Genomic DNA, 14,129 nt, shown 5'->3' with positions numbered 1-14,129 from the left:
TTAGGCAGATTCTTTACCCTCTGAGCCACCAGGGAAGACTGTGATATCATAGTACTTTCTAAAAGAGAAGAACCTATGTTACATATGAATATAAAACTATACAAATGTTCAAGTTAATAAGGTAATGTAAAGACACAGATAGAACTCAGGAACTTTTGTATGCAGAATTATCTTGCTCTGAAATGCAAAACAATGCTAAGTTTAATATCATTTTAATATATACTTCTACCTAAATGTAAAATGGATATATAAAAAACTGAAACACGGGAATATAACCTTTATATTCAGTTAGGGAAAACACAGTTGTCTTTGGCAGTTTAACTACAAATATTTATTACAACCACATTTTCAACAGACTAGGTATACTTTGCTGTGGTATTAATGTAATTTATTAGTCACAGTTTATATGTTAGTTATTGGAAATTTGACATGGAGGGGTATATTAAAAGCATTCTGAAGGAAAAAAAACAAAAACAAGATATGTCTGCTTAGCCTTTTAGTTTTGAAATAAAACAACAGGTTTCTCATGACAATGAAAAATATTGTGTATTACACATTGTTATAACCTGAGGAATGGCATGAGGAAGGAGGTGGGAAGGGGGTTCAGGATGGGGGATACATGTACACCCATGGCTGATTCGTGTCAATGTATGGCAAAAACCACTAAAATATTGTAAAGTGATTAGCCTCATCTCACATGCTAGTAAGGAGAAGGCAATGGCACCCCACTCCGATACTCTTGCCTGGAAAATCCCATGGACGGAGGAGCCTGGTGGGCTGCAGTCCATGGGGTTGCTGGGAGTCGGACATGACTGAGCGACTTCATTTTCACTTTTCACTTTCATGCACTGGAGAAGGAAATGGCAACCCACTCCAGTATTCCTGCCTGGAGAATCCCAGGGATGGGGGAGACTGGTGGACTGCCATCTATGGTGTCGCACAGAGTCGGACACAACTGAAGTGACTTAGCAGCACATGCTGGTAAAGTAATGTTCAAAATTCTCCAAGCCAGGCTTCAGCAATATGTGAACCATGAAATTCCATATGTTCAAGCTGATTTTAGAAAAGGCAGAGGAACCAGAGATCACAGTTCCAACATTGGCTTGGTCATCGAAAAAGCAAGAGAGTTCCAGAAAAACATCTATTTCTGCTTTATTGACTATGCCAAAGCCTTTGACTGTGTGGACCACAATTAACTGTGGACAATTCTGAAAGAGATGGTAATGGCAGACCACCTGGCCTGCCTCTTGAGAAACCTGTACGCAGGTCAGGAAGCAACAGTTAGAACTGGACATGGAACAACAGACTGATCCCAATTAGGAAAAGGGGTACATCAAGGCTATATATTGTCACCCCGCTTATTTAACTTATGTACAAAATACATCATGAGAAATGCTGGGATGGAAAAAGCACAAGCTAGAATCAAGATTGTCAGGAGAAATATCAAAAACCTCAGATATGCAGATGAAACCACCCTTATGGCAGAAAGTAAGAGGAACTAAAGAGCCTCTTGATGAAAGTGAAAGAGGAGAGTGAAAAAGTTGGCTTAAAGCTCAACATTCAGAAAACAAAGATCATGGCATCCAGTCCCATCACTTCATGGCAAATAGATGGGGAAACAGTGGAAACAATGACAAACTTTATTTTGGGGGGCTCCAAAATCACTGCAGATGGTGACTGCACCCCCAAAATTAAAAGACGCTTACTCCTTGGAAGGAAAGTTATGACCAACCTTGATAGCATATTAAAAAGCAGAGACCTTACTTTGCCAACAAAGGTCCGTCTGGTCAAGGCTATGGTTTTTCCAGTGGTCATATATGCATATTTGAGTTGGACTGTGAAGAAAGCTGAGCACAGAAGAATTGATGCTTTTGAACTGTGGTGTTGGAGAAGACTCTTGAGAGTCCCTCAGACTGCAAGGAGATCCAGCCAGTCTATCTTAAAAGAAGTCAGTCCTGGGTGTTCATTGGAAGGACTGATGCTGAAGCTGAAACTCCAATACATTGGCCACCTCATGGGAAGAGTTGACTCATTGGAAAAGACCCTGATGCTGGGAGGGATTGGGGGCAGGAGGAGAAGGGGATGACAGAGGATAAGATGGTTAGATGGCATCACTGTCTCAATGGATAGGAGTCTGGGTAAACTCCAGGAGTTGGTGATGGACAGGGAGGCCTGACGTGCAGGTTCATGCGGTTGCAAAGAATTGGACATGACGAACTGAACTGAATTAGCCTCCAATTAAAATAAATTATTTTTTTTAAAAAAGGAAGAAAAAGTGTACATATTATGGAGTGAAGCAGGAAAGTAATCGTATCCTTCCAGTAGTACTGCTAGTCTGTGTATATATGTGTGCTAAGTGGCTTCAGTCCTGTCAGACCCTTCGCGATTCTATGGACTGTAGCTTACCAGGCTCCTCTGTTCATGGGATTCTCTAGGCAAGAATACTGGATTGGGTTTCCATGCCCTCCTCCAGGGGATCTCCTGACCCAGGGATCAAATCTGCATCTCTTAGATCTCCTGCACGTGTGCACACACATACACAAATCGTAATCGTTTTATCAGTTGTTTGTTCATTTTACTCATATAAATACGGGAGAATACCATGCTATAAATTTTGGAAAATGGCACACTCAATTTGAATGGTGGATGTTGGGACAAAGTCTTTCTGTCTAATAATTCTTAAAACTATTTGTAACTACAACTTCCTGTGCCAAGCATGGTAATTTTATACTCATTTTACTGTTTAGAACTTACTTAAATAAAACACAGTAAATAAAGTTCTATCCAGTGGTGAGTATTAATCCAAATACTAATAGAATGAATTTTCCAATCATATATATCTCATTCAACCCGTCTAATAAATGCATTATTATATGTATACTGCTTAAATAAAATTAACTTTTCCTATAGTTTCAATTCCTCTAATTCTTTCCTTGGGGCTTCCCTGGGTGCCTCTGGTAAAGAACCTGACTGCCAGTGCAGGAGATGTGGGGTTTTTGTTTTTTTTCATTTATTTTTATTAGTTGGAGGCTAATTACTTTACAATATTGTAGTGGGTTTTGTCATACATTGACATGAATCAGCCATGGAGTTACATGTGTTCCCCATCCAGATCCCCCCTCCCACCTCCCTCTCCACCCGATCCCTCTGGGTCTTCCCAGTGCACCAGGCCCGAGCACTTGTCTCATGCATCCAGCCTGGGCTGGTGATCTGTTTCACCATAGATAAGATGTGGGTTTGATCGCTGCGTGGGGAAGGTCCGTTGGAGAAGGAAATGGCAACCCTCTCCAGTGTTCTTGCCTAGGGAAATCCTCTGGCTGGTGAGCTACAGTCCATAGGGTTATGAAGAGTCAGACACAACTTACTGCCTAAACAATTCTTTCCTTAATAATATAGCTCTGACATTTTCTAAACAGGCCCTCCTATTTTAAACAGTGCTCTCCTCTTTATTGTTATGAAGTGAAGTTCATCAGTAAATGTTAACATTTGTGTCAATATTCTGCCAAACTGTTTGTGAAGTATTTTTAAGTTTTCTCTTGGTGAGCTACCCTGAGAGAGATTTTTGACGTAATTACAAGTCATATCTTTCAGATTTATCTTTTGAGGGCTTGTGGAGTGTAATTTCCCAAGTACAAGTAAAAAATGTGTAATTGTTATTTATTACTGTAATTATTATATCAGAAAAATTTCTCATAATAAAACACAGACCTTTAAAATTCTAACAAAAGCTCAATCCTCACTTTAAAAAATAATATTTTCTACATCATAAAAATTTGACTGTTGAATTACTTTAAGAAGCTAAATCATTAAAGAATATTTACCTTTTGGTGCTTTGAATATTTAAATATTAAATTTAGTCTAATAATGTAGTGGTTTTTGTCATACACTGACATGAATCAGCCATGGATTTACATGTGTTCCCCACCCCAACCCCCCTCCCACCTCCCTCCCCATCCCATCCCTCTGGGTCTTCCCAGTGCACCAGCCCTGAGCACTTGTCTCATGCATCCAACCTGGGCTGGCGATCTGTTTCACCCTTGATAGTATAGAATATTGTAAAGTAATTAGCCTCCAACTAATAAAAATAAATGAAACAAAAATAAATTTAGTCTAATATTTAGCTGTACTGAAATTCTATAGATTTATACTAAATATTGATTTCAGTAGTGTAATTTTTAAATTATTCTTGAAAAATCTTAATTTTATTAATATCCTAATTTTTAAATCTCATAATAACTCTAACGAGTCTGCTAGCATGGTCTAACAAAGACTGTATATAAATAATTTGCTGCCCCTTAAAATCATAAATGATGACAAATTAAAAATTGCTTCTTAAGTATTTATCAATATTAAATTTTAGAGAATGTCAATTTGTCAAATTCTTAAGATAAATCTTACACCTGGGATTAGCAGCAGCCAGTGATTCTGCAAGCTTATACTAAATCAATACAGCATACAAAAAGCAAAATTATAACCTTTTGTTTGAATAAGAGAGCTAATATTTGCACAAAAATATTTCCTATAATAGCAATATTGAAAGAAAAATTTGAATTTTATTTTAGAAGAGCAGTATTCATTAATTTATAAGAATTTAAGTTTTACTAGGATGCCATTAACTTAATTCAGCTATGTTCTCTATAGTTTACGTACTGTTTATAAAAATCATTCCTACTTTCCTTTTTTTCTTGAAAAAGAAACTAAAATATATACAGGAATATTTAAGCAGGGAATGTGATATGTAGCTTTTCATATGAAGCTGGCATTATGGGAGTCATCCTCGGTCACCTAGAATTTTCTACATGAATAATTAATACAAGATGGTGATAACATTTTATGTTTTTTGAATGGTAATATGACAGTATTTGAAAACACACTTGTATAATCTAAAATGCAAATTAAAAAATCAGAATGTCCTGTAAATTTAATAAATGTTGGTGCTTCCCAGGTGGTGCTAGTGGTAAAGAATCAGTCTGCCAATGCAGGAGATGCAAGAGATGATGGTTCAATTACTGGTTGGGGAAGATACCCTGGAGTAGGAAATGGCACCCCACTGCAGCATTCTTGCCTGGAAAATTCCATGGGAAGAGAAACTTGGCTGACTACAGTCCGTGGGACTACAAAACTTGGACAGGACAGAGAGCATGACATGGCAATTTTTCTGGAATAATTGTTTCAGAAAGTCTTACATAACATATTAAAATAGTTTTTACTAGAATAAGCATCATACTCTTTGTTACTTATGTGGTTATCATTTATAGTTTCAGGAAATTACTTAAACTGTTGAAATTGTCTTGCTCCTTTACAAGCTTCCAGTGGGTATTAAATAAACCTACACATGCAAATATCTTAGAGCAATGACTGACCCACAAAGACCACTCAGTACATATTAACCATTATTAAGATAACTCTAGTCACTTGTAATTTAAAATGCACTGAGGCCTGACTATAACAAAGCCAATTTTGCCTCATTTTCTTTCCACCATCCTGCCTATACTTCTTTCCCAATAGTCTCAAAATGGCATTATATTCAGAGATTATTTTGAACTCTGTGATATTCATAGTTTCACTTCTAAAACTGTCAGGCTTTTTTTTTTCCCCTCCTCTGGGTTAACAGTTAATGAAGATTCCCAGCAGAGCGTTAAGGTAGCAATTACAGTGGAATTTTTGAGCTGCAGCGTTGAGCTGAAAAGCAAATTCTATCTTAATCAAAGCCCCATCAAGAGAGTGAAAGCAAAAGAAAATTCAGTAGCTACACTGGCCAATTATCTGAAATAAAAATAATGCTACTCTTATAACCCTGACAATACCTATTTTCAGGTAGCCATGTTTAGAGGAAAACATATCCATTCTTATGTTCACACATCGGTTCTGTTCTTGAAATACATTTTAATAAAAAGAGATCAATAAAATTATTCTTTTTGTTTTCATTTTTCTAATCCCTAAAGTAAATATGGTCATTGTATACAATTTGGAAATCATGGAAGGGTGCCATGAAATAGTAAAAAGGATTGTAAATAACATGTTATTTAATGATATACTAATTTCAGCTAAAATAAAGTCATCTCAAAATGCATGTTCAGATTTTGCTTGTATCTAAATATTTTATACAATATTCGCTGAAAATTTTCAGATGAACAAGTCAACTGCCAATTGACTTGTCAATGAAATTGACTTATCAGTTAAATAGCTTTCCAAAGATAGAATGAGAAAAATACTAAAGCATGGGATTGATTCTAAAACTGATTTATATAATGTGAACATTATTTTTCAAATGGTGAATAATAATAATGATGATAATGATAATAATAAGCTTGCTATGTAAATAACCACAAGAGTCTAATTTGCATTTCCCAGATGTTTCATTCTCAAGTTCAACATTGGATAAGCTTTAGGATATTGACCACTCATTGTCTTAATAACACATATAGCTACAGTTCAAACAGAAGCAATTTAATTTACAAAAGTGAAAAGTCACTCAGTCATGTCCAACTGTTTGAGACCCCATGGACTGTATGTAGCCTGTCAGGCTCCTCTGTCCATAGAATTCTCCATTCAAAAATACTGGAGTGGGTAGCCATTCTCTTTTCCAGGGTTCTTCCCAACCCAGGGATTGAACCCAGGTCTCCCAGATTGCAGGTGGATTCTTTACCAGCTGGGCCACCAGGCAAGTGCTAATTTTGGATGCATGAGACAAGTGCTCAGGGCTGGTGCACTGGGAAGATCCAGAGGGATGGGATGGGGAGGGAGGCGGGAGGGGGGATCGGGATGGGGAACACATGTAAATCCATGGCTGATTCATGTCAATGTATGGCAAAAACCACTACAATATTGTAAAGTAATTAGCCTCCAAATAATAAAAATAAATGAAAAACAAACAAACAAACAAACAAATGGATTGTGGCAACCAGGCAATCTTATTCCCTATAGCATGAGAATCACAAAGTCTCTGGCATAAACTAATTGACTTTCTCTAGACTTGAAAACAATCTGAAACAAGGTATGCAGTGCAGTTGTATTGGCACTTTAAATAAAGTGATTCAACATTAAAAATTTCTATTTGCTTAAATTGAAAAAGAGTTTCATGACAATGAAAGGAGCTCTAAGTACCAAATGTTAAAACATGTGATATTGGTATTGACTCCATGTTTGAATAAATGAAGACTTTGTGCAGTACTTCTGACAGATTGTCATAAAAGGTGTAAAGTAATGAAACAAAGGCAGGTGAATCAGACGGAATATGGGCAACTGAAAGTTTTACAAATTAAAAAATTAAATATATTAATTTACTAAAAATGAAATAGGTTCTATAAATTCCCTAAGAATGAGAAAGCTGGTCAGGGTAGAGCTTGGACTAGAATTTATCTCCACTGATTTTTTTTACATTTTTCTTCAAAACAGTCAAATCATTTATATATTCAGTTGGTCATTGAAAAATAGAACATCATGATGCATATAGGAAACAGTGTTCTTTAAGTTCACATAAAAATATATTTTAGGATTATATTAGAGAAATTTTCTGAAAATTTAAATAAAATGGGTTTTGAGATATCATCCTAATATATTTGTAAAAGTGTGTTCATTCCAAGTATTTATTTGCTAAGGTACAGGCATGATCAACAGCAATAAAACAAACAAGCTGATTGAAACATGGGGAAAGAACTTGAGATATTTCTCCAGAAAATAACCAGTAATCACATGAAAAAATGCCGATCTTAACCTGTCATTAAGGAAATATGATTAAAACTGTAATTAGATACCACATCACACCTATTACAATGGCTATTATTGAATAACCAAAACAAAAACAATAAAAAAAAACAGAAACAAACAAAATCCAGAATAAACTAGCATTGGCAAAGATTTGAAGAAACTCGAACCCTTGTGCATTGCTGGTGGGAATGCAAAATGATACAGTCATTTCTAAGAACAGTATGAGAATATCTTTAAAACAAAATTAAACATAGAATTGTCATGTGATACCTGGCAGTTCAGACTGTAAAGAAACTGCCTGCAATGCAGGTTCGATCCCTGGGTCAGGAAGATTCCCTGGAAATAGGAATGACTACTTTATTTTTCCGATGTACTTGCCTGGAGAATTCCATGAACAGAGAAGCTTGGCAGGCCACAGTCCATGGGACCTAAAAGAATCGGACATAACTGAAAGACTAACACTTTCACTTTTCACAGCAGTTTAACTTCTGGGTATATATGCAGAAGAACTGAAGCGGAGACGTGTTGTTAACACACACAGGTTCAAATCACCATCATTCACAATAGTCAACAAGAGGAAACAAACGTGCGCCCATTGATGTGTAAAATTTGGCATAAATGTAGGTAGTATCATTCAGCCTTAAAAAAAAAGGAAAATTCTGACACATGTTACAACACAGATCATTCCTGAAGACAGTATACTAAGTGGAGTAAGTCAGTTACAAAAGGACAAATACTGTATAAATCTACTTGCATGAAGTTGCTATTACAGTCAAATTTATAGAGATTGGTGGTGGCCAGAGGTTGAGCGGAGGCAGAAATTTAGCGCTTAACGGTTCAGAGTTTCAGTTGGAAAAGATGAAAAATTTCTGGAGATAGATGGTGGCAATGGTTTCCCCATAATGTGGATGTATTTAATGTCTTAGGATTGCATACTTTAAAAAGATTGAAATGATAATCTTTTTGTATTTATACTATAGTTACACATATATGTACATATTTATATATTTATATATATATATATATGACTTCACATGACTTTATAACATAATTTTACCCCCAAGAAAACATTTTTAGCTTTATCCTGATATTCAGCATAAACTATTTCATGGACAAATGTTTTGATTTTTCCATGAAGAAAAGCTATACAAATGTACCAAATGAGAATGACTGTCCTATAAAGTAACAAAAAGAGTCCATGTGGATGTTTTGATCGTCACTTCCAGAAAAGAATTTAGATGAGTGTCAGCATCTTTGTGAACCAGAATAATTAAAATCTACGCTCTTTTGTCTCTGTCTCAATATGTGATTAAAGCTAGATTTATTTTCTTTCAGCTGGTCACATTTCTGAGTCCAGTGAAAGTTTTTATTTGAGTGATTATTCAACTTAAAGTGGTCCCACTCAAAAATATTTTGTTTCCGGAATGTAAATTGAGCATTACCTTAAGCAGAATCACTGTCTTGGAAACAATCGGAATGTAGAAATCTGAATGGCCAGGTCTTCCTTATAAATAAGCTCCTTCAAGTGTCCTGTAAAAAACATTTACCTTATCTGAGAAGAGATATCTGTTCTTATTTGTTTGCTTTGAGATTGGCCTGATATTTTGCTTTGTTGATATTTCCATTAATGAAATATTACAGTAATTAAGAATGCAATATTTAATATATTTTTATTATTAAATATAATTAAACATAAATATTATTAAGTTATTTTAAATTTTCTAATTTTAGCTTTAATAATGTGCCTTATCTTTTAGTATTTGCCTTAAAATAAGAGAAATTATGTCAAAGAATTATTGCCACACACACAAAAATAAAGATAGCATTAGCATTGATGTGACATGCTGGAAAAATCAGTGGTCTGGAAGTTGAGAACTCCACCTTCTTCTTTTCCATAAATCACCTCTGTGGTCCTGATCGAATATGCCAATATCTCCGAGTAGCAATTAAATTTGTTAAATAAGCAGAATGTGTTCGAATTAGAAGGTGTAAAATTGATAGCAAACCCTAGTTCTTTGGCATTTATTTTAACACTTTTTACATATAAGAACCTGATGAGGATTTTCAGTCTCTCAGTCATTCTATACTATTAGGCAAAGATATGCAGTTGAAAATGATGAAGCTGAACCGTTCTCTCATAGCTCAAGGGCTTATATACATTTTTTACATCAAATTTTCTAGACAGAATGCTGTGTCAGAACATTTCAGGAGATAACATTTCTGGACACTTGAAGGTCCTGGATAAATCTGTGTCATCAGTTGAAGGTCCTGTTGGCAGAGTCAAGGAGATGGTCCCAACCTTGTTAGGGAAACTTTCCAAGTCAGCATTAATATTCCCTGGGATTTAATCAGAAGTGGACTAGGGACTAAGAGAATTGTCCTAATGTCATACTCAAGTTGATTATTACCTGAGACCCAAGCTTGAAATCACTATTATAACAAACAAACAAATAAATAAATCAGACAGATTTATGAAAGAGAATAAGGTCAAAGGTGTGTTTTGTTGCTTTTCCTCAAAGAATGTATCCCCCTGAAACCTACATTTCTAAGGAATAAAAAAATAAATAAATAAAATGAAATAAAATCCGAGGAAATAAAAAAAATTATACAGCTCAGGTATAAAGAGCCCTCTTCTAAAGCTTTATGGCAAAGCTATGAAACAATTTCTTGGCCTGATGTTTCCTGCAGCTAACTCTGATGAGAAAGAGATAAGTCAGGGTGAACACTTCTCTCATATTCTGAGCGAGATGGCAAACCAGCCAGTGTAAAAACCTATGGCCATCCATGAGGCAAGGAGAGTTCATAAAATCTCAGTTCAATAAGAAAAGCAGACACATTTTTGCTGTTATTTTCTGTCTGTGCTATCACTGGACAATTTTTTTTTCTTTGATGATAGAAATTAGAAGGCACTAAACTTTCCTGTTGCAAACATGCTCAGTTTTATTTAAGTCTTTTGTCAGACTCTTGCCTAACATGGCAAGAATATTATTTTAGTGTTCCAAATATCAAATTTCTTCATGATAACACTGTGGTTTCACAAAGGTTACACCAGGAAGGTAAAATGAATGTTTGACAGTATTTATTTTTAATTCACACAGAAATCCTTAACAAATATTAGACTATTAAAGTTTCACAAAATTTAATTTGGATTATATAACCTGCTTATTTAGCACTGCTGACTTATGACTGCTGACTGGGGTTCTTGGCCTCTTTAATCACTAGAAATTGATCAGAGGCCAGACAATAAATTCAAGCAAGGCTTTATTGGGGCCCCTGCTGCAGCAGGAGGGAGCAAGTACAAGTGACATGTTCCCTAGTTTGCTTGTTTGCTAAGGGATGGAGGGCTAGTTGGCTCCTTGTAGATTGTGAGAGTGGGGGTGTGTCTAGGGGGTCAGAGAAGGTGTGGATTAGGTGGTTTGCCCACTCCTTTCACGGTGTTCTTTGCAGGATTCTGCTTTTGCTCCCAGCTTTTCAGAACTGGCAGTTGGAATGTTTTTATATTTTGTTGTCCATAATTTGCCCCAACTGTGCAAGCACACAGTTATTTTTAGCCCCTTATAGTTTCTTTGTACTAAACACACACAATCTATAATATATTATATACACATATTGTACATAATTATAGAGACAATGCATATTATGTAAGCATTATATATGTATTATTCAATGCATGATAGAATAATACATATATGTGTATATGCATAATTACAGTACACATATATATTAAGCATTCATATTTGTGTTTTGACCGCAGTGTATCTTTAGAAGCTGTTTATTAATTTAGGTATTGTAGGCAATTAAAGGACTCCCTCTGTGAAAAACAACTACATATATATTTCAAGGGCTTCCCTGATAGCTCACTTGAAATTGTTTCATATTTTGGAATGGAATCAGAGATAGTGAATCACTCTTGAAGCTAAAGTGATGAATACTTGACCAAATATATTATAAAGACTAAAAAAAAAATTGAAAGGCTAATTTAAGGCCTTTAACAGAGATGTTTCATAGTCTTCTAATGGCATAATATTAAGTACTAAAGAATGACTGACTTTTTGAAGCTTTGTCATTTAATGTCTTTAAAAGAAAATTAAAATAGCACTATTTTACATTTTGAAAGGAAAATTTTATAACAAACTACACTTTAAAATTGACTTTTACATAAACATGGACATAAAATTAATTATTAGGAAAATAATCAGAAATGAATAATATGCAAAAGTATAATAAAAATCCTCCTGTTGTATAAAAAAATGCTATAGTATAAGAAAGGAAAGTGATGTATATAAGGAAATGTTGACATACATCTATATGTATATTACCTGAGTACTTGTTTGTTTAGGTATATATTAATATTTCAGGAAATAAAATAGTTTTATTTACTTACTAATTATAAGTGATACCAAATAGGATTTACGAAAATGATACTAAATCTTGACTTCGTCATTGACAGCAGTCAATAAACTAAACTCATAAACATAACAGGCTTCACCCACCACTCATCATATCTTCACATTTTGCTTTCAACACTCAGTCACTGTTTTTTCATCCTTCAGGGATAAGAGTTCACTGTGCACCAGTTTCTAATAATCCCAAAGGGCTCTGTTACCAATCTTTGGTCAGTCAATTTTAGTCATTGTCAAAGCAACTTGTGACTTCCCACGTAGCTCAGCTGGTAAAGAATCCACCTGCAGTGCTGGAGACCCCAGTTCAATCCCTGGGTCGGGAAGTTGCCCTGAAGAAGAGATAGGCTACCCACTTCAGTGTTCATGGGCTTCCCTGGTGGCTCAGACAGAAAAGAATCTGCCTGCAATGCGGGTGATCCCTGGTTTGGGAAAACCCCCTGGAGGAGGGCCTAGCAACCCACTCCAGGATTCTCCCATTGACAGAGGAGCTGACAGGCTAAGGTCCGTGGGGTCACAAAGAGCCGGACATGACTGAGCAGCCTGACTGAGCGGCCAAGCACAATACCGCAGAGCTCAGAGCAACATGGCCGTTCTGCTGAGGAAGAGCGGTTATAATATCCAAAAATCTACTCAAAACATTCATCTCCAGAAAGATACAACAGAATGTTCACATCAAATCAAGAATAACTTATCAAATGTCCACGATCACAGTCTGTCAGAACCACCGTCTCTGAACTTTCCGTTATCCAAAGCTGAGGCTGTGACAATGACTCTTGCTTCTGAGCTCAGTAGGTTGCTCTCGGTTCTAGAAACATCAGTGATCTCCAGTTCAAACCAACAACCAAATTGCTTACACAAAATTGACTTCATGCAGTGCCACTTTTTAATTTTTCATTACATGAAATCACAAAATCTGGAAAAATGTAGCATTCACAGCAATGGTATGTTGCAATTTTTGTGATTCCCAAATGGAACTTCCAGAAGTCCTCATTTGCTGAGTTTGGGGCCCACTCGATCTCTAGAGGAACTTGATGGGTACTGAGAACATTAACATAAAGAGGCAAGCCATCAACTCAAGGAATCCTTTGGATTTCAAACTTTGCTGGTTATGAAGTCTCTCAGGAATATGGACTAGCTTCTATTTTCTGGCACAGCTATATCTTATTAATACTGCCAAAATATTAGTTAAATAAAAAAATAAAACCTAGGACTTCCCTGGTGGCTCAGAGTGGTAAAGAGGTCTCCTGCCAGTGCAGGAGACAGGTTTGATCCACAGTCTGGGCAGATCCCACATGCGATGGGGCAGCTGAGCCCATGCGCCACAACTACCGAGCCTGTGCTCAGGAGCCTGGCGGTCACAACTGCTGAAGCTTAGGGCCTGTGCTCCTCATGAGAAGCCCTGCAATGAGATGCCCGCAAACCACAACTAGAGAGTAGGCCCTGTTTGCCGACACTAGAGGGAAGCCTGCACAAAAGCGAAGGACCAGCACAGCCACAAAACAAAGAAACAGTCTCACAAATGGGCCCATTTCATGATAGCCTGGGCCAGATTCTCACTCACCTTGGGCTCCCCAAGTAAGAGCTGCAAGATTTTTTCTATCAAGGGTCTAATCATTAAGCATCTCAAAGCAGAAACACGCAGGTATTAGAATCAGTTGTTAACCCCTACCCTCAGTTTACATGCCTAGCCATTTTTAATCTCATCTGTGTTGTTTAGGCATTTACCAAAATAAGACTAAATACACACACACACACACACACACACATATATACATATGCTGCTGCTGCTGCTAAGTCGCTTCAGTCGTGTCTGACTCTGTGCGACCCCATAGACGGCAGCCCACCAGGCTCCACCGCCCCTGGGATACTCCAGGCAAGAACACTGGAGTGGGTTGCCTTTTCCTTCTCCAATGCATGAAAGTGAAAAGTGAAAGTGATGCTCAGTCGTGTCCGACTCTTCCCGACCCCATGGACTGCAGCCTACCAGGCTCCTCCGTCCATGGGATTTTTCCAGGC

Source organism: Cervus elaphus, chromosome 31, assembly GCF_910594005.1.
Source record: "Cervus elaphus chromosome 31, mCerEla1.1, whole genome shotgun sequence".
Taxonomy (NCBI): Eukaryota; Metazoa; Chordata; class Mammalia; order Artiodactyla; family Cervidae; genus Cervus; species Cervus elaphus.
Note: the sequence above shows the minus strand (reverse complement) of the source record.